This window comes from Talpa occidentalis, unplaced genomic scaffold (assembly GCF_014898055.3).
Source record: "Talpa occidentalis isolate TD23 unplaced genomic scaffold, MPIMG_talOcc4v2.1 talOcc4.17, whole genome shotgun sequence".
Classification (NCBI taxonomy): Eukaryota; Metazoa; Chordata; class Mammalia; order Eulipotyphla; family Talpidae; genus Talpa; species Talpa occidentalis.
Window position 1 is genome coordinate 34,541,274 of NW_023601754.1, and position 20,892 is coordinate 34,562,165.

Sequence of the window (20,892 nt, forward strand, 5' to 3'; positions counted from 1 at the left end):
AGAGAGCAAAGAAACCAGTATTTTGTGAGCCAAGAGGAATAGCCACATAGCTAGAGAGTTTCCATTTAAAATGCACATTTTTTGGGCCTCCCCTGGTGGCGCAGGGGTTGAGCGCTGGGCTGCGAGGCTGCCCGCAGCCTCTGCAGCGCCGGTTCGATCCCTGGCCGCTGGCGAGGGTCCCCCAAAAAATAAATAAAACGCACATTTTTTTTTTTTTACGGTTTGTATTTCTATAGGTAATTCTCTAACCATATACAATGCGTCCCAGTTGTGTCGTATCTGGTAGAGGTTTGGAGCAATCAGTGATCTGCATTCTTCCCCCTTGCTGGCCTTCATGCTCCACCCTGGATCGTCTGCGATCACGGGGTCGCCCCGATGTCATGTCCCGCCACTGTTGATACCTAGAGGCAAGACTGGCTCCTTCCTGCCAAGAAGCTGATGTGCCCACGGGGGGCAGCTCTGGGTGCAGGTCAGCGAAGGGCTCTGTGTTAGCCCCGGAGAGGACTGCGCTGCTCTGGGCAGAGATCTGGTGACATGTTCTCCGCCGTTAGTTCATCGTCCGGCTCCCCACGTGCGCGCTCCGGAGCAGCCCTGCTCAGGCCTCTCTTCTGTCTCGCTCTGTCCGCAGGCGGCGTCTCGGGGCTGCAGAGACACGGAGCCATCGGGGGCTGCGGACTTGGAGGAGCCTCCTGCGTCCAGTGGAGCAAAGGCAGCCCCCCCAGCGGGCAGCGGACCCCACTCTCCAACAGGTAAGGACGGGACTCTGGGCAAGAGTCTCCCCCTCCTGGCTGCCACCTGCCCTCCTCCCCCCTGCTTGCCCTCCTCACCTTCTCCCACATCCCTCGGCTCCCCCCCTCTCACTTTGCTTCTCAGGCCCACCCTCTCTTCCCTCCACTCTCCCCAGCTCTCTCAGCTCCTCCAGGCTCTACTCACCGCCCCCCTCCCAGGCCCATGCCCCTCCCTGCAGTCCTGCCCTCTCCCCCATCTTCCTCATCCTACCTGCCCTGCCAGCGCCTTCCTGTCCCTCCCAGTCCTCCCCCTTCACACCCCCACCCTCCACTGCCTCCTCTCCCTCCTCCCATCTTCTCCTGCTACCCTTGTCCTACCCTCCTCTGCTCTCCCTCGCCTGCCAGCTTCTCTTCCCCCCACCCTTCCCCCTCCTCACTCCCTCCTCCTGCTCCACCTCCCTTCTCCACCCTCCCTGCCCCTCCTCTGTTACCTTCTCTCCCTCCTCCCATCTTTCCTCCATGCTCCCCAACTCCCCCATCATAGCCCCTCCCGTCCCTACTCTCCCTCCATGCCTGCCCTACCTCCCATCTTGCCTCCACCTGCCCTTCCCTGTCCCCCACCCCTCCCTGCCCATCTTTCTCCTCACACCTTCCCTGCTTTCTCCCACCTGCCCTTTCAGCTCCTTCCTGTCCCTCCCGTCCCTGCCCCCTCCACACCTCACCCTCCACTGCCTAACTCTCCTCTCCCTTTCTCCCTCCTTCTGCCCCTTTCTCCCCTCCCTATTCTCCCCTCTGTCTGTCCTCCCTCTCCTGCCATCTTTGCCCTGCCCTACTCACCCCTGCCTCTCCCCATCACATCACCCCTTCCCTCTCAGCAAACCCTCTCCCTCTCCCCGCCTTTCCCCCAGTCTCCCTCCTATCCTTCACCCTCCCCTCCACCATGCTCTCCCACCTTCCCTTCCCTGTCCCGCAACCCGCTCCTACCCCTCCCTACTCTGTTCTCGCCTCCCTTCTCCCCTCATCTGTTCTCTCCCCCTCCCTCCTCGCCCATTCCGTCCTCCCTTTGCTCTCCTCCCTGTTCTCCCTTCCACTCTCCCCAGCCCCATCCTCCCTCCATTCTCCCCACCTCTCCCCATCTTCTTAGTCCCTCCAGTCTCTACTCTCCATCCTCCCTCTGCCCTCTCTTCCCTTCCCCTCCCATCTTCCCTTTTCTCCCTTCCTCCGGCCTCTCCTACCTCTCCTACCTCCTGCCCCTGCTCCACCTCTTCCCAGTCCCACCCTCTTCTCTCGCTCCCCCTCCTTCCCTGCTCCCCCTCCCCCCACCCTCTCCTCCCACCTTCCCTCCATCTTCCCTCCTTTTCCCCTACTTGCCCTCCGGTGCTCCCACATTCCTCTGCTCCTCCCCCCCCTCCATGTCCCATCTTCTTAGCCCCGCCAGTCCCTCATCCCCTCCCTGCTCTGTTCTCCCTCCACTCTCGCTCCACGCTCGCTCTCCATCCTCCTCCTCACACCTGCCCTGTGTCTCTATCTTTCCTTGGCCCCTTCACACCCCACCCTCTGTCTTCCTGCTCCCCCTCTCCTCCCCCCAACAGACCCTCCTCTGTTCTCTCTCCTCCCCTTCCCCATCATCCCTTCCCTCTCCCCGCCACTCTTGTGAGTCCATCTTCCCTCCTTCTCCTCACACATTCTCCCCTCCTCCCTCTACTCCCCTCCTCTGGTCTCTCCTCCTTGCTCCCATCTCCCCTCAACCCCCTTCCTCCTCTGTTCTCCCTCTCCTCCCATCTCCCCTACCCGCTCCTCCCTACTCACCCCTACCACTTCCATCCCCAGCACCCCTTCCCTCTAGGCCAACCCCACTTCCCTATCCTCCCATCATCCCTCTCCCTCCTCCTCCTCATACCCTTCCTGCCCCTCCTCCTCCACTCTCCTCACACCTTCCCTGCTTCCTCCCATCTTCCCTTTTCCTCTCCCCATTTTTTCCACACTCTTACCCCCCCCCCTTTGCCCTCACCTCCCTGTTTTCCTCATCTGTTCCCATTTGGCTCCCGTCTTCCCTCCCCTGCTGCCATCTCCTTCCTGCTCCCCGCCCCTCCCTCGCCTGTGGTCCTGCCCTCCCAGGTTCTCTTCCCCTTCCAGCTCCTTCTCCCTCTGCCTCCTCCTGCCCCTCACCACACCCTCCTCTGTCCCCCTCCTGTTCTCCCCCTCCTCTCACTTCTCCCACTTCTCCCTCCCACCCCGCTCATCCCCTCCAGGCTTCCCTCTGCTCTGCCGTCCTCCCATCTGACCTCCCAGCTCCTCCTCCCCTCCCACTCCTTCTCCCCCTCCCTCCCTCTGTATTCCTCTCCGCCATCTTCCTGCTTCCCCTCCCTGTCTTCTTCCTGCCCCCTCCCATCCCTGTTCTCCCTTCTCCCTCCCCCTCCTCTGTTCCCTCTCCTCACACCTTCCCTCCTTTCCCCTCCTCTCCTTCCCCGCCACTCTTCCCTCCACTGTCCCCCACCCTCCCGTTCCTAACTCTCCCTCCTCCCACCTTCCCCATTCTCCCTTTTGTCTGTCCTCCCTCTCCTGCCATCTTTGCCCTGCCCTACTCACCCCTGCCTCTCCCCATCACATCACCCCTACCCTCTCCATCTCCCCGCCTTTCCCCCAGTCTCCTTCCTATCCTTCACCCTCCCCTCCACCATGCTCTCCCACCTTCCCTTCCCTGTCCCGCAACCCGCTCCTGCCCCTCCCTACTCTGTTCTTGCCTCCCTTCTCCCCTCATCTGTTCTCTCCCCCCTCCCTCCTCGCCCATTCCGTCCTCCCTTTGCTCTCCTCCCTGTTCTCCCTTCCACTTTTCCCAGCCTCTCTCCTCACTCCTGCCCCTGCTCCACTTCTTCCCATTCCCACCCTCTTCTCTCACTCCGCATCCCTTCCTGCTCCCTCTCCTCCCTAGTCTCCCATCTTCACTCTCCCTCTCGCCCTCCTCCCCTCCCTCCCTTCTCCCACATTCCTCTGCTCCTCCCCACCCTCTCCCCTCCCTGCTCTGTTCTCCCTCCACTCTCCCCACCCTCCTCATCACACCTGCCCTGTGTCTCCATCTTTCCTTGGCCCCTTCACACCCCACCCTCCGACTTCCTGCTCCCCCTCTCCTCCCCCCTGTTCTCTCTCCTCCCCTCTTCTCTTCCCCTGCCCCCCCATCCTCCCATCCCTCTCCCTCCCCTTCTCTCCCCTCTCCATGCCACTCTTGTGTGTCCATCTTCCCTCCTTCTCACACATTCTCTCCTTCTCCCACCCAACCTTCTCTCCTCCTTGCTCCCATCTCCCCTACCCGCTCCTCCCTACTCACCCCTACCTCTCCCATCCCCAACACCCCTTCCCTATCCTCCCATCATCCCTTTCCCTCCTCATACCTTCCCTGTTCTGTCTTCCCTCCTCCCCTCCCACCCCATCTGTCTCCTCACACCTTCCCTTTTCCTCACTCTTACCCCCCACTTTTGCCCTCACCTCCCTGTTTTCCTCATCTGTTCTCACTTGGCTCCCATCTTTGTCTTCCCTCTCCTTTCTGCTCCCTGCCCCTCCCTCGCCTGTGGCCCTGCCCTCCCAGGTTCTCTTCCCCTTCTCCTCCTGCCCCTCACCACACCCTCCTCTGTCCTCCTCCCCTCCCCTCTCCCCACACCTCCTGCACTCCTCTCTTCTCCCTCCCCCCCCTCTCATCCCCCTCCAGGCTTCCCTTGGCTCTCCTGTCATCCTCCCCCTTCCCTCTCCTCACAACTTCCCTCCTTTCCCCTCCTCTCCAGCCACTGTCCCCCCACCCTCTTGTCCCTCCCTACTCCACTCCCTGCTTTCTCCCTCCTTCCCTTCCCTCCCAGCCCTGCCCCCTTCACACCCCCACCCTCCACTTCCTAACTCTCCCGCCAGCTGCTCTTTTCTCCTGCCCTCCCTCTCCCTGCTCCCATCTTCTCCCCTCCTGCAAGCTCCCCCTACTCACCACTACCTCTCCCACCCCCCCATCTCAGCCAGCCCTCTTCTCCCCACCAGTCCCTACCCTCCCTACCTCAACTCTCTACTCTCCCTCCCCTCTCTCTGTCCCCTTTTTCTTCCTTCCCCTCATCCACCTGTTCATCCTCCCATCACTCCCCATTCAGCCCCACCCTCCTGCCCCTTCCTCCCATCTTCCCTCCTTTCTCCTCTCCTCCCTACTCACCCCTGCCTCCCCCAGCATCCCTTCCCTCCTCTTCCCGCCTTTTCCCTACTCTCCGCCTTTCCCTCCCTTCCCCCACATCCCTCCTTTCTCCCCTCTTCACCTCCTCCTGCTCCCACCCTCACCTCCCCTTCCATCTTCCCCAGCCCTCTCCTCCCATCTTCTTTTCCATCTCCCCATTCTCCCATCCCTGTCAACACTTCCCTCTCCACCAACACTAGTCTCCCCTCTTTGCATCCTTCCTTCCATCCTCCCACTGTGCTCCTCTTCCCACCCCCTTGTCTTAGCTCCTCCAGGCTCCACTCCCCTCTCGCCCCGCCCCTCCCTGCTCCATTCTCCCTCCACCCTCCTGTCTTCCCTTCCAGCCCCTTCCTGTCCCACAGTCTTCTCCCATCACCTCCAACCTGGACTGCCTACTCTCCTCCCTTCCATGGCCTCCCACCTTCCATCCCCCTCATCGCAGCCCTCCTCTGTTCCCCCATGTCTCCCCTTCCCTCTCCTCCCATCTTTTCTGGGAGAGGGAGGGAAGCTGAGAGGAGGGGAAAGTGGGAGGATGAGAGGGGCAAGAAGGAGAGGGTGATAGGAGTCTGTGAGGGAGGGGTGACTAGGGAGGGTGGGGAGAGTGGGGATGGGCGAGGTGGGGGAGAAGGAGTGGGAGGAAGATGGGCGCAGGGAGAGGGAGAACAGACAAGGGAGGGATGTGGGAGGGAGGGGAGACCGGAGGAGAAAGTGGGGGTGAGGAAAAGGAAGACAGGAACATGGAGAGGAGGGAAGAGAGGGGGGAGTGAAGATGGGAACAGAAGAGCGGGAGGAGAGGGCAGGGGTGATGGGAATGGGAGAGGCAGGGGTGAGTAGGGAGGAAAGCGAGGCAGGGAGAAAGGGGAGTAGATAGAGGAGAGGATGAGCAGGGGGAAAGGTGGGAGGGCGTGAGGAGGGAGAAGGGAGGTGGAGCAGGAAGTGGGCAGGCGGGAGGGGAAGAGAAGCTGGCAGGAGAGGGAGAGCAGCGGAGGGGTGTGAGGAGGGGCAGGAGGAGGAGATGGGAGAGCAGGGGGTTGAGGGAGACCAGTGACCACACATGGGGGGAAGGGAAGCTGGAAGGGAAAGAGGAGGTGAAGATAGAAGAAAAGGGAGAACACGTGGGGGAGGGCAGGGGAGGAGGGAGAGTGAAGATGGGGATGGGATGATGGGAGGACAGGAAGAACAGATGAGGGAGGAGTGGTGGGGAAGGTGGGAGAATAGGGAGGCAGAGGGTGGGAGGGAGAAAGGAGAGAGAAGAGGGGAGGAGGGAGAGTAGGGGGAAGGCGAAGCTGAAATGGGAGAGGTAGGGTGGAGCAAGGAGGGGAGAATAGAGAGGGGAGTAGAGAGAGGAGGGAAGGTTGGATGGGAAAAGGACAGGCCACCCTCTCCCTCTGGAGAGGAAAGATGGGAGGAGGGAGAGTAGGGGACAGGCCTGAAGCTGGAGGGAAGCAGAGGAGGGGCAGGTGGGGAGGGAGGGAAGAGGGGAGAAGAGGGAGCGGACAGGGAAGCTAGAAGGAGAACAGGTGAGGGGGTGCAGGAGAGGAAGACCTGAGAATAGGAAGCAGAGGGTGGGGGGGAGTGATGGGAGAGGGAAGGGGAAGTGAGCAAGGGGAGAGGAGGAAAGATTGGGGGAGAATGGAGTAGGGAGGGGGCTGAGATGGAGGGGAAGAGACAAGGGAGGGTGAGAATGCGGGAGAGGGAGGCTGGAAGGGAGAAAAGGGAGACAGGAGGGAAGAGGAGGGGCATGAGGAGGGGGAGATGGGAGAGCAGGGTTGGGGGAGAAGAGGAGGACAGGGAGGAGCGGGTGGGGGGTAGGAGGGGGGAAGATGAGGGGAGGGGCAGTAGGCAGTGGAGGGTTGGGGTGTGGAGGGAAGGTGGGAGGGAGCAGGGGAGTTTTGAGGAGAGAGATGGCACGGGGAGAAGGGGGTTGGGGGAAAGGGTGAGTAGGGGGAGGGGAGGACCGGACCGACCGAGTAGGGAGGGGAAGGAGAGGGTTGGGGGACAGGGAAGCGAGCGTGGAGGGAAGATGGAAGGGGGAGAGTAGGGACTGGAGGGGCTAAGAAGATTGGGGGGGGGGTCTCCCTAGTGGCGCAGGGGCTAAGACGCAACCTAGGAAGCTGTCCACAGCGCCGCAACTAAGTGTGAGCCGGGGCCAGGGAGCTACCCACATGGCACAGCCTCTCCTGCCTCGCCCGCTGCTCCCCTCAGCTGTGTACTACAATCTGCCTGTTCTGTTCCCAGCTCTGTCTCTGGTGAACCCCCTCAGCCCCCACATCTGTGGCCTGTACCCCAGTTCTTTTATGCATAAATAAACATTTTTAAAAAAACTAAGTTACATTAAATCAAAGAAGATGGGGGCGAGTTGGATGGGAGAGAGGAGGGGACAAAGGAGGGGAGGGGAAGTAAGGGTGAGCAGTGGTGGAGGGGGGAGGTGGGGGGAGGAGAGGGAGGAAGCCAGGAGGGCATCAGGTAGAGTGGCGATGGGGGGTGAGAGAGGCGGCCAGGGAAGCTGGGAGGAGGGGCAGCCAGAGGGCAGGGAGGACTAGGGAGGCCTGGACAGAGAAGGGGAGAGCCAAGGGGAGGAAAGCTGGGAGGGGAGGGGCAAGGGGACATTGGGTGAGTGAAAGGGAAGCTGGGAGGGAGAAGAGAGGAGCCTGGGGGGGACTAGGCCTGTGGGGCAATGGGGGAGTAAGACTGGAGGGGAGCAAGAAGGGAGGGAGGGGGAGGAGGGAGAGAGAAGGCAGGAGTGGGGCCAGGGACAATGGGGTAGGGAGAGGGAGAGTAGAGAGGATGCGGAGGGAGGGAGAGGGAGAGCAGGAAGGGAAAGGGAGGAGGGCTGGGCAGAAGGTAGGAGAGGGGAAGGGGAAGTTGGGAGGAGAGGAGGAGAGGTGCGGTAGGTGGAGAGGGCAGGTAAGGCCAGATGGCCAAGAGGGAGAGAGGATATGATCACAGGATGGAGGCTGGATGGGGCGGGAGGAAGGGGGCAGGAGGAGGAGGAGGACAGGGGTGAGTGAGGAGAGAAGGGGGGAAGAAGGGGGGGGTGGCGAGTTGGGGAGAGGGAGGAGGTGGTGGGCTGGGAGTGGGAAGAGGGAGAGGTAGGTGGGGGCAGCAGCAGGGAAGGGGGGTAGGGAGGGGGTGAGAGAAGGGGAGGGCTGGAAAGGGTGGAGGGGGAGAGCCAGGAGGGGCTACGAAGGTAGGGGTGACTGGAGGGCAGAGGAGGGAGAGGGAGGGATGCATGTACTCACTGTGTTCCCAGTCGGGGAAGGTAGAGATGAATGGCGCTGCCAGACAGCGCAGGTGCAGCCAGGAAAGGCGTCCCCCCCAAACCATCCCCCCCTCCCCACCCGCCCCAGCAGCTCATCCTTGTAACCCAGACAGCGCGATCACCCCAGGTGACCCGAAGCAGAAGTAGCTACTGGGACCAGAGACATTCCCGGAGAACCATCACCACGGGTCAGCATGCGCGTAAGTGAGCAAAGCTTCAGATACTGTTAGCCCACAGATGGGAGTTTACCCCCACTCAGCCGTGGAACCTTCCAGAAGAGGCTGTGGCTGTTGAGGAGCAGAATCAAATCTGCTGTGCTCCCAGCTGGATCTCTAGGCCTACCGAGCACGGGAGTGTAGTAACCGACTGATCTGTGCTGCTACAGGTGCATGGAATTAGTATTATAAATTATTAGAGAAATTCTAATAAGGCGGTATCACTGCAGCACGAGTTCGATCCCCAGCCAGGGAGCTACCGACATGGCGCAGCAGACCTCTATCTCCCCCACTGCTCCCCTCAGCAGTGTATTTCAGTGGATCCGCCTGTTCTGCTCCCCACTCTGTCTCTGGTGAATCCTCTCACCCCCTACATCTCCGGCCTGCACCCCAGCACTTGTATGCATAAATAAATAAATCTTAACTAAAAAAAGGAAATTCTAACAGTGCGTGGGCTTTACTTAATGAATGCAGCGCAGTCATGGTGGTTCCTTAGCTGTGCTACACCTTTGCAAGGTGTTAATAATATGGGGAACTGGGTGTAGGGCTGATGGAAAAACAATAGCATCTTTGTAAAGTTTGCAAAAATCTAAAATTATTCTGATTTTTAATCTTATTTCAAAAACAATCTTGTTTCCATTGCGAAAGCATTCATGCTATTGTTTATCTTCAGCCATCGAGGGGGGCCCTGGAAATAGGAGTCCACCATGTTTGGGCCTTTATTGCTCCCCACCCTCAGTCTGGGAGGGGCCCTGGAGCATCTTGAGGCTTCAAGTACTGTGGAGATTTGGGTGAGGAAGTGATTTAGGACAGTGGTGAGTTGCTAAAAGCACAAAATAAGCCTGGCCCCTAAACTCATAGCTTTACATTATTTTGCAGAGACACTTTGATAAAATCAGCACAGGAGGGCCTCCCTGGTGCTGCAAAGGGTTAAGACGCAACCTATGAAGCTATCAGCAGCCACTGCAGCACAAATTCAATCCCCAGCCCTGGAGCTACCCACATGGCACAGCAGACCTCACCTGACTTGCCCGCTGCTCCCCTCAGCAGTGTATTTCAGTCAGTCTGCCTGTTCTGTTTCCCACTCTGTCTCTGGTGAATCCTCTCATGCCCCTCCCCACACCTCTGGCCTGTACCCCAGCTCTTGTATGCATAAATAAATGAATCTCAAAAAATAAGCACAGAAGTGAAATTAATTTGTACTACTCAGTTGGTGCAGTGATGAGGATATCCTAAAGAATAGGGGGGTTGACTAAGTGGAGGGGTCTGGGGTGGCATCACTCCAGAGGGTTTAGTGTGTGCCCAGATGCTGACAAGCAGCAGCATAAAAGGGAACAGATAAGTATGTATGTGATGGTGACTGGAAAAAGCGGCCAGGGACAATCTGGAGCAAGACGTGGCTGGGGAGACCAGAGTCACTCTGGTTCCAAGTGCCTCAAGGTAAGCAGTCTCCCCAAAACGAGCTGTCAAGCAGCAGATCGAAGACTTAAAGCCAGATTTGATGCCAAGGTCTGAGCTTCTTCTACCAATCTGCTTTGCCTCGCTTCTGATCATTTCCACAAGGCTGCCATTGTTCTATTTATCAACCATGTGAGAAAGACGGTGTCACCATTAAAGTGAAATTTTTTTAAAGGTTTCAGAAGGAGGAATAAATGACTGAACTTGCCTTTGACTGAAGCTGGGCAACGTGGGGAGCGCTCCCCTTTCTATTTGCATGGGGCCCATCTGTTGAATGAGAGCCCCACTCTGGGCTTCACAGGCTGAGAAGTGACATTTGCATGAATTCAGACTTTTTCAGGCAGAGCCTGACAGATGCAAACTGGGTTTGTGTGATTGCCGGGGAGCTCTGTGAGGAGGGTGACTGATGGCAGCGAGCTGCCGAGAATAATCAGAGCAGAAGGAGGGTTAGCAAAGGCTGAACAAGCTCCGCAGAGCTCAAGTCATTGCCTCTGAGAGTTGAAACCTCTAAAGAAAGGAGTTTCACATATTGATTCCCTCATTCCTCTGCCTAGTGGCCTGGATTGCTAATTATGGGTTGGTGTCCTAGTCTCAGGTGAGAGCAGCACTGGAGATGCAAATGGCAAATCCCTCTCTACCCCCACCACACACACACACACACACACACACACACCACCTACCACACACACACACACACACACACACACACACACACACACACACACGAAGCTTACACTACATTGCATTATTTTATCTTTATCTGCTTTATATGACTTGTATTTGGAGGGCTACAATTTTATGAGTGCATCTCAGAATCTTACTGAACTTGTGCAAGAACCCCTATCTGCCAGGTAACCACGTTACTCTCACACTACCTGTATTTTAAATGCTTCTGACTGTGTGGAATATTGTATAACATTGTGTTACTTTTTAAAGGCACAGTGTTCTATGGATTATCTGCATAAAGTTTTATACATTTCTACTAGGTAATATAATTTCTATTTTATTAATAAATCTTTGAAGTATAAATTTACTGTTGTGAACATGATTTTTTAGCTTTTACTGTTCTATAAATGCTGTTCCTAAAATCCAATTAGGATAGAAATAGTGCCACAGTAGGTATCTTTGTTTTTGTTTGCACAGAGATTTCATTCTGACTCTTTTTTTAACTCTCCTGTATAATTTGAGTGCTGTGTCTCTTGTAAACACAAAATATTGGGTTATCAGAAAATTCGTGACACTTTTTTGCTTGAGAAATAGAAAAAAATACATCATGATTTTTCTGATACAACCCAATAGCTGGATATATCAAAAATACAATTTAAACTTTAAGGCTTTAATTAATGATAATACTCTATTACCTTTATATTTCCTTGCATTTTTGGATTGAAAGTTTCTGTGTATCATTTTCTTGACTTCAATTTTTTTTCTCGTATGTCGAGAAAAAACATTGATTTAAAGTTTTATTGATTTAAAGTTTATTGATTTAAAATTTCAGGGATCTTCATTTGCATCTGTAGTTTCTGAAAGTAACATCTGAATTTTGGTTCTTTAGAAAATACATTTTAAAAATACACTCATTTATAAATCTAACCTACCTAAGCATTTAGTATTTCTAAACTTGACATAACAAGACATAGATTTTAGTATACTTTCACTCTGGAAACTTTCTGCCTTGCTATTGTTATCTAGAATTTTAGTTTAATCTATTTTAAAACATAAAAGTATGAGAGCACTCTATCTGCTCAGCTGTTTCCTGAACTTATCTGATTGCCTTTTCAAGTCCCTTTTCTTCGGAAGTAAACGATAGATTTAATATTTCCTTCACTGAGGATTTCTCCCTTGATCTCTTTTACTTAACTCTGAAAACTCATTTATCTTTCAAAATTAAGGGCAAAGTAAACTGGTTAATCTGTCTTATTTTCTGCAGCTCTGAAGACATCACCTTCCTTGGCATCTATTACTGTGGACGAATCTGCTCAGTGCACTTACCTTGACTCAGTAGTAATTATCTCATTTCCTGCAGATTTTAATATTTTTTCCCCTCATCTGTAGCCTCACTCGGATGTGTCTAGGCTAAGGCCTACTCTTATTTATGTTGGACTGGATTTAGTGACCCTGTCTGAGCAAAGGACTTTAGGAGGAGACACTGTGGGGTGGATCTCACCTCCACCGCCTCTGGCTAACCCAACAGCAAACTGACACGTGAGATCAGTAAGGGAAAAGGCAGATTAATTGCCTATACTTGGAGAACCATCATCTCTGGAACACAGGTCAGACAGTGGTTCTAGCTTTCAGACAAAGAACTAGTACGTCTGTGAAGAACAGACAAGACAAAGAAAACTCTTGCAAGTTTTGGGTTGAACAACTAATTTAGGGAACTAAGTAGTTTATTTCTATGACTTCTGGTCCCTGATCTCTGATAAGGATGTCTCTCCGTCTCTGTGCAGGGAGGGCACTTTTGACAAACAGATTTATTTCCTGCTTTTCGAGGAAATAGGAGAAAAATAAGAGAAAACACCTGCTTTTAGGAGAAAGGGAGGTTTAGGGTATGATCCCATCCCCTATTGCTTCTCTTAATTGGAAATAATCAATATGCTCCCTTGGCCCATCTTGAGGCACCCTGACCTGGACCCTGATGGGATCAATTCCTGCCTTAAACTGTGAAAACACAAAGCTACATGTCTTGACCATTGTTTCTACACCCTTCACTCCATGTTCTCTTTCTGAAACACCTGCCAGATAAATACACGATTTTCAGTCTGTCTGCCATTGCTCCAATCTTCTCATCTACTTTTTATTTTAAATATTTGTCTTTCTGGATCAAGAAGATGTGGTACATATACACCATGGAATATTACTCAGCACTCAAAAAAGATAAACACATGCAATTTGCATCAACATGGATGGAGCTGGAAGGGATCATGCTCAGTGAAATGAGCCAGAAAGAAAAAGGAAAATACCGGATGGTCTCACTCATAGCAGGAATCTAGAAAACCTAAATAAGGGACCAGGCAAAAGAATAACTATAAGAAAGAAAAAAATCAAAATCAACAAACAACTATGAACCAGAGACACACTTTGGGGGCGGGAAAGGAGGGATTGGGGTCAAAATGAGGGGCTTGCAATTGTATGGGGAATATAAAAATAAAATTAAAATTAAAAAAATTTGTCTTTGAGTTGAATTCAGGATGACTTTACTACTCTCTATGAAATCACACATTTTTCTCAGTAACTCTTCAGTTCAGAGTTACTCATTACACACACACACACACACACACACACACACACACAAATAATCAATTATATGGGTAATTATATAATCATTCATAGCACATACAAATTTCCAAGATTTCTATTTGGCTATTATCCCCACCTACCTTTTATACTGTTGTTTCTGCCTTTTTTTTTTTTTAAGATTTACTTATTTTTATACAAGAACCAGGGTACAGGCCAGATGTGCAGGAGGGTGTGAGGATTCACCAGAGACAGAGCAGGGAACAGAACAGGCAGACTGATGAAATACACTGCTGAGGGGAGCAGCGGGCGAGACAGGAGAGGTCTGCTTCGCCATCTGGGATTCTCAACGGCTGGCCAGGATCGAACCCTTGCTGCAGAGGCTGCGGACAGCTTCTCAGCGCTGCGCTCAACTGCCTGTGCCACCAGGGAGGCCCCTGTTGTTTCTGCCTTTTATTTCATTTATATCTAATTCCTTTATGGGTGGGTGTCTGCAATTGCCTACTTGAAAAAAATTTGCCTCAGACCAAGAAAATTTTCCTTTTCATCTGCTTATTTTTGTAGCCCTTTATAATCTGTCAGATGGAAGAGCTACCCATAGTAACGTCATTGGTTACATGAATGCCTCTTTAATTTACTCATTCTTCCCAACACAATCCTCTACCTTGTCATCTGACGACTGTGACTAATCTGCCCAACATCTCTCAGCCTCAGTTTCCCTATTGAGATGATGGAAATAGAAATGCCTTCTGCGCAAACCCTTGTGAGAAATGGAAAGGTAAACTGTGCCTACAATAGACAAACATGGAACATAATGGGCCCTCTACTTCCACATTCTTATCATCATCATTTCACTTTGGATCTAGAAAATCATTAGGACCGAGGATGAAAATAGTAAAGTCAGATCCTTGACCTAAATCCTCAACATTTTTAATAGAATACTTGAAACTGCTGCCAAATGATGCAAGTTATCATCTAAAAAGCATGAAGACTAATCTTTGGATGTCATGTAAGCATCTGTGTGAGTGGGAAGCTGAGGAGGGGGCAAGGATAGAGTGAGGTTTTCTACGGAGCCATTCCTTTGAGCAACAATTAGTGAAGGAGAAAAAAAATAACCTAATTTTAATACACTGCTTAAATACCCTGCTGAAATTTGTAAACATGTGAGGCAAGACATATATTCATTCAGTAGCTCACTTAATAAATATTTCTTGAGCTCCTTCTCTAAACCAAGCATCTCTCTGATGCTGGAAATACAGGTGTAAACAAAACCATTTGTTATCATAAAAATAAAAGGTACTTTTTCACCTCCTTATTGTCATCAAGTACTCTCCTGCAGAAGGAAATCCCCAGGGCTTTTGTTGGCACAAGCACCATGTTAAATAGTAGTTTGCTCCTGCTCAATCAGATAATCCACATTTAGGCAACATCAGTAAGAGCATATGGTCTCAAGGCAGACTGCAGCTCCTCACCATCTTTCCTGGCCACATCACATGCGAAATATCAGGTTACACTTTTGACACTAAATTTAGTGATATTTTAAAGCAAACTAGGCCATTCTCAGGATAGTAAGTGTCCTGATCGCTATGGGCTCTAAGAATATTTCATGGAACAAGCTAAATTTATCCTGGATGGAAGTGGACTTAGCTGTCATATGAAAGCAGTTTTCAAAATCTTGAAGATACGGTTAAAGAGGGATTAGAAATAATCTATAGACTTCTGGAGAGCATGATTAAAATTCACATCTGTCAGTATGCGTACCTTTAGAAGAAAATGCAAAATGCTGCCTGGGCACAGCAGTTCTCAAAGTGTTTTGTTGGGACCAGGACATCAGCATCCATTAGGGATCTACAAAAACAAAATAAAAGGAAATTCTCAATTTACAGAATGAGAATCTCTGAGGCTGCCTCAGCAATCTGTGTCCTAACAAGCCCTGGGAGTATTTGGTCCCCTCCCCAGCTTAATTGCTATAATTGACAAAATATTGTGTAAGTTCAAGTCATACAGCATGATTTGATACAAGCATCTACTGTGAAATGATCAATACAAGGTTAGTTAATACATCTGTCTCCTGACACAGTTAACTCTGTACTGGGGGTGGTATTTACGTTAAGGTCTACACAACAAAGCAAAAACAATTATAAATCAGATATCTTGCAGGGAAGGCGGAGGGAGAGGGATCAGAGGGAGGGAGGGAGGAGCACAGGGGACTGAGGAGATGGTCCACGGGTGCCTTGGGGAAGGGAACTCTATGGTGACCATACCTGGGGGGGCGGGGAAAGCAAATATTTTTTTTAATTTTTAAATTTTTTACTTTTTTTAAGATTTATTTATTTACACACGCACTGGGTACAGTCAGAAGTGTGGGAGGGTGAGAGAATTCACCAGAGTCAGAGCGGGGAACAGAATAGGCAGACTGACGAAGTACACTGCTGAGGGGAGCAGCAGGCTGCAGGAGAGACCATATGGGACCCTCGCCTGCAGCCAGGGATCGAACCGGTGCTGCAGAGGCTGCGGGCAGCTTTGCAGCACAGTGCTCAACCGCTGCGCCACCAGGGGAGGCCCGAGCAAGTATTGTTTAAAAATGAACAATGATGTAAAAAATTAAAAAAAATAATAAAATAAAATAATCATTACTAAAAAAAAAAAAAAAAAGACCTACTCTTATCTACTTTTAAGTAGGTAATGTAGTCGTGGGCTGTATTCACCAGGCTGTACATTAGACTCGAGCATCTGTTCATCTTCGAACTGGAAATTTGTATCTTTTGAACACTACAGTTACTCCTCTTCCACCCCTAGCCAGCCCTTGGCAAGCACCAATCTAGTCTCTGTCTCCATGAGCTGACTTTTTTTGATTCCACTTATAAGTGAGATCGCACAGTATTTGTATTTCTCTATTTGACTTCGTTTATTTAACACTTTGCAGTTCATCATTTGATGGATGATCACCACGCCAGTTGTCATAAACAGCAGGATTTCTTTGTGTGATATCTGAATAATATCTACATCTATCTAAAGCTATTTATCATGTCTCTGTCTGTCTGTCTGACACCCAGCTTGTTCTTGTAACTTAGCTATTGTGAATTATGCATCTGTAAATGTCCCACTGCCTTCGCTTATGGAACAGATTTGTCCGTCTTTCCAGGCTAACCTCTTTTTACTTCAAGGCATGGAATTCTACACAAACTTTCTAAACCCCAGTCTCCTGGAGACGCTATAATTCTTTTTGGACCTCGCTTCTTAATCTTCCCTTCTTAACAAATTAGCACACATCTCTCATCTTCCTTATTTCTTCACTCCCTTCTAGTCTGTTATCCAACTGGGAAACCCTGAGAGAACTTTTGGTATCTGACTCAGGAGAAACAGGAAATGAGAGATTTAACCAGGAATTCCTATCAAATCATTACCTGAAGACAGCTTTCCAGAGTCAATCATTCCCTCAGGGAACAGAAAGACCTTCTCAGAGAGTCCTGCATGTTACATGTTTAAGAAAAGCAAAGACCAGGGCTTCCTTGGTTGTGCAAAAGGTTAAGCACAGCACTATGAAGTAATCCACAGCCTCTGCAGCACGAGTTCAATATCCAGCCAGCCAGGGAGCTACCCACATGGCACAGCAGACCTCTCCTGTCTCACCCACTGCTCCCCTCAGCAGTGTATTTCAGTCAGTCTGCCTGTTCTGCTCCCCAATCTGTCTCTGGTGGATCCTCTCATGCCCCATCCCTCTGGCCTATACCCCAGTTCTTGTATGCATAAATAAATCTTTTTTTTTTTTTTAAAGATTTATTTACTTATTTATACAAGCACTGGGAACAGGGTACAGTCAGAAGTGCGAGAGGGTGAGAGAATCCACCAGAGCCAGAGTGGGGAGCAGAACAGGCAGACTGACGGAGTACACTGCTGAGGGGCACGGCAGGACAGGGCTGTGCGCCATGTGGGACCCTCGCTGGTGGCCGGGGATAGAACCAGCACTGCAGAGGCTGCCAGCAGCTTCGCAGCCCAGCGCTCAACCGCTGCGCCACGGGGGAGGCCCCTATGCATAAATAAATCTTAAAAAAAAAAAAAAGAATAGCAAAGACCAAACATATGAGATGAGGCTTAGCTTGTGCTGTGATAAGCCTGTTTGCCTGTTTTACAAATATAATCTAGTATGTCCTTTCCACAACCACATGAGTTAAGCAACATTGTTATTCTGTTATTATCTCCATTTTACAGATGAGGAAGTGAAAGCAAAGAGAGATTTCATACTTGCCTGAGACAGAAAGCAGCACTGACTCAGCATTAAACCTCAGAGTTCATATTTTCAAGAAATCACCAGGAACAGCTACTACCCCTCCATCCAGCTAGCTTTCTGCCAGCAAAGAGCTTTATCGAATGTTGACTCTTCCCAACCTATGTACACGTATGTTTCCAAATAATATGCCATTTTCCCCCAGAATCACTTTTTAATCATTGTCTAATCACAACAGCCCATTTTCAGCCTCACCGAATACTCCCTGGGGAGTCAGTCACCTTGCCCTCAGATAATCACTTTTTTAAAAAAGATTTATTTATTTATTTATGCATATAAGAACTGGGATACAGTCCAGAGGTGCAGGGTGGCGTGGTGAGAGGGTTTATCAGAGACAGAGTGGGGAACAGAACAGGCAGATCTACTGAAATACACTGCTGAGGGGAGCAGCGGGTGAGTCAGGAGAGGTCTGCTGTGCCATGTGGGTAGCTCTCTGGCCAGGGAACAAAATCGTGCTGCAGAGGCTGAGGGTAGCTTTACAGTGCTGCCACTTAACCCCTTGGACCACCAGGGAGGCCCCCAGATAATCACTTTTGCAAATATGTTTCCACTAAAACTGACTCCTGCTATTGTTTTCTCTTTTTAAAATAATTACATTATCTCCACTGATGTGCATGTTTTAAACATTCAATTATTATTTTACACCTCACCTTCACTTCTCCTAGACACCCATTTTCTCTTGGGTGAAAACTGACAGTGATTCTCTTTGTTGTTTCTCAGCTCATTTAGATTTTGAGCGGGAAAGCATCAAGGCAACATCTCTAAGACCATCAAGTGCAAAGATGAAGGGGAAATTAGGCATAAAAGACTTGGGGAAAACAAAAAAAGTTTTACTTCTTCCTACATTTTGCTGCCATTTGCCAGCCACTGGTGAATATTTTTCACAGTACTTTCTAACCACAATTTCATCGCCCCTATTTGAGCATGAAATATTCTGTTGAAGACATATGTGCTCTAAATGGGTCACATGTTTACTCAACTGACAGGTGAATATTATCAAACAAATGTTTGATGCACTCAAACCATCAGTTATTGACAAATCAAATCAATAAAGTAATGAGAGGAGCTTTACAGCCATGGGTGGTACAAGGGTTAATATCCCAAGATTCCAAATTACAGGGAACCATGGAACTCCACGGGCCTTGGTTTTCAGTGCCTCTGTGCACACTTAGTAGGACTCTCTTTTCATATTACCCATTTGTGTCATGCATCTTATTTATTATCCAGAGGGAATTGCAAGTTCGTGGATCTAATGTACTGTATTTCTCAATGAAACTTGCTGTGAGTACACTGGCCTCAAATTTTTACTTCCAAAGTGCCTTTGTTGGGTCTCCCCGGTGGCCTAGGGGTTAGTCTCAGCACTACCACCACTACTACCCGAGTCCGATCCCCGGCCAGGGAGCTAAATCTCATGGCGCAACGCACCTCTCCTGTCTCACCCGCTGCTCCCCTCAGCAGTGTGTTTCAGTCAATCTGCCTGTTCTGCTTCCCAATATCACTGGTGAGTCCTCTCACCCCCACATATACCCCTGTCCTATACCCCAGTTCTCTGCATACATAAGGAAATATTAAAAAAAAAAGTGCATTTATTTTATGTATCACTACTTAAAGAAAAACAAAGATGTAAATCAACTTTACCTCAATAAATGGAATTGAAAAACGTCTAAAAAAGTGTATATTGACCATGCCTATATTTGCCACCACATGTCTACCAAAGACCCACAGTTTTCTCAACTAATATTTTTATAAAAATCCTTCATTTTTAAAAGTGTCAAAAACAACTAGAGATACCTGTTTCAAGGGACGTTACTTATAGTCTACTTTGTAAAAAAAGACAAAGGTTAACAATACATATAATACTAGCCAGTTGGGGCCTCCCTGATGGCGCAGCGGGTTGAGTGCAGTGCTGGGAAGCTGTCTGCAGCCTCTGCAGTGCTGGTTTGATTCCTGGCCAGTCAGGGAGATGCCCACAAGGTGCAGCAGACCTCTCTTGCCTCGCCCGCTGCTCCCCTCAGCAGTGTATTTCAGTCCGTCTGCCTGTTCTGCTCCCCACTCTGTCTCTGGTGAAGCCTCTTACCCTCCCGCGTCTCTGGCCTGTACCCCAGTTCTTGCATAAATTAAATCTTTTTTTAAAAAAATTACTAGCCAGTTGTGAAAAAGTTTATGAATGAGTTCATTCTTTTACTTATCTGTGCCTTCATTTAATAAACATTTGTTCTCTACCAGCTTCCCAACATTTTGCTAGCCTGGCTGTATAAATTTCTAGTAAAGTAGTAGAGAAACATTAATCAGAGGAATAAATTTTAAATTTCCCAAACTATTAGCATTAAATATTGAATTATAGGGGCAATGAGATTATATATGTAAGTGAAAGTCAGGAAAATCTAGGTTTGCTCACTTGAGTAAATTATAGTTTGTTTAGTTGAGATCTGAAGGATGAAAAGGTATTAGAAAAAGACAGAGAATGTTCCAGTGGCAGGATATGAGTGGAAACAAACCGAGGAGCAGGAAGCTGTCTGGCAAGACTGAGACACTGAAGAAAGCCAAAACTGTGGGCTGTCAAACATAACTGGATGCTTTTATGGCTTTTACCTTGATTCTGAGATTAATAGGAAGTGATCCAAATATTCTAGAAGAAGAGGGAATGACATAAGAACTTCATGTCTGAAAGGTGACTTAAACTTGAAAATGATCCGAGGAGGTAGGAAAATTGGTTAGGAAGACACCGAACTCTTTCACCAAGACTCACAGGATTCAGACAGCTATAATGGATACAGACTTTATGCAAGTCCCTGGTACACAAGTGGGCAAAGTTATGGGTTTCTCTTGTTGCTGTCAATAATACAGCAACGTCTATTTTTAGATAAAGTTATTTTAAGAAATATTTTACATGTTTTCTCAATGCACAAGCTAGTATTTAATTTAGAATAGCTATCAAATGAGGAAAAATAGAACAATTTAAAAAATAATTACTAATTATGCTTGAGATGAATTTTGTTCCTTCATCTTGTCTTTTTTGCACTTTTTCCTTATGTCTTTTTACAATACCACGTCCTACCTACTGTTCCCATGATGGAAAATAAAACAACTTTTTTCATTTAAAATTGTTACAAACATTTCATTCCCTACCACATGAAATACACCTTTGTCTTTATTGTCTTACCCTTTTTACTATCTATTGCAAACATAATGTAGAATGGTTTTCTGAATTTCAGTCCTGAACTGTTGTCAGCACAGCGAGGAGATGGTGCAGCGCCCTGACGTTCTTCCAGAGGGAGCACATCTACACCTGGGGGACGAGCCGGAGAACTAGAGAGACACCTGGAGATGTTCCAAATGTGCATTTTCTTAATAATTAGCACATCACACACCTAGTTAGCATCTCATAAATAATCAGAGTATGTATTTAATGAATCATTTTACTTTGCACTGTCAGAGGTTAACAGGAAAGCAAAATGGTTTGCTTATTTTAAAAACGAGATGCGGTTGTTCTATGGATATAC

The 20,892-nt window shown here is 49.4% G+C and overlaps 1 long non-coding RNA gene across 1 annotated transcript in view; it reads right to left on the reverse strand.

Moving 5' to 3' along the window:
- Window positions 1–605: 605 nt before the first annotated feature.
- The window catches only part of LOC129146079 (uncharacterized), a 55,343-nt gene continuing 35,056 nt past the window's right edge, over window positions 606–20,892 (reverse strand). Inside the window, exons 2-3 of the long non-coding RNA XR_008552487.1 lie at window positions 14,863–14,949; window positions 606–642 (exon numbers count right to left, since the gene is read on the reverse strand). This is a non-coding gene — a long non-coding RNA (uncharacterized LOC129146079). The remainder of the gene's footprint in view (window positions 643–14,862; window positions 14,950–20,892) is intronic.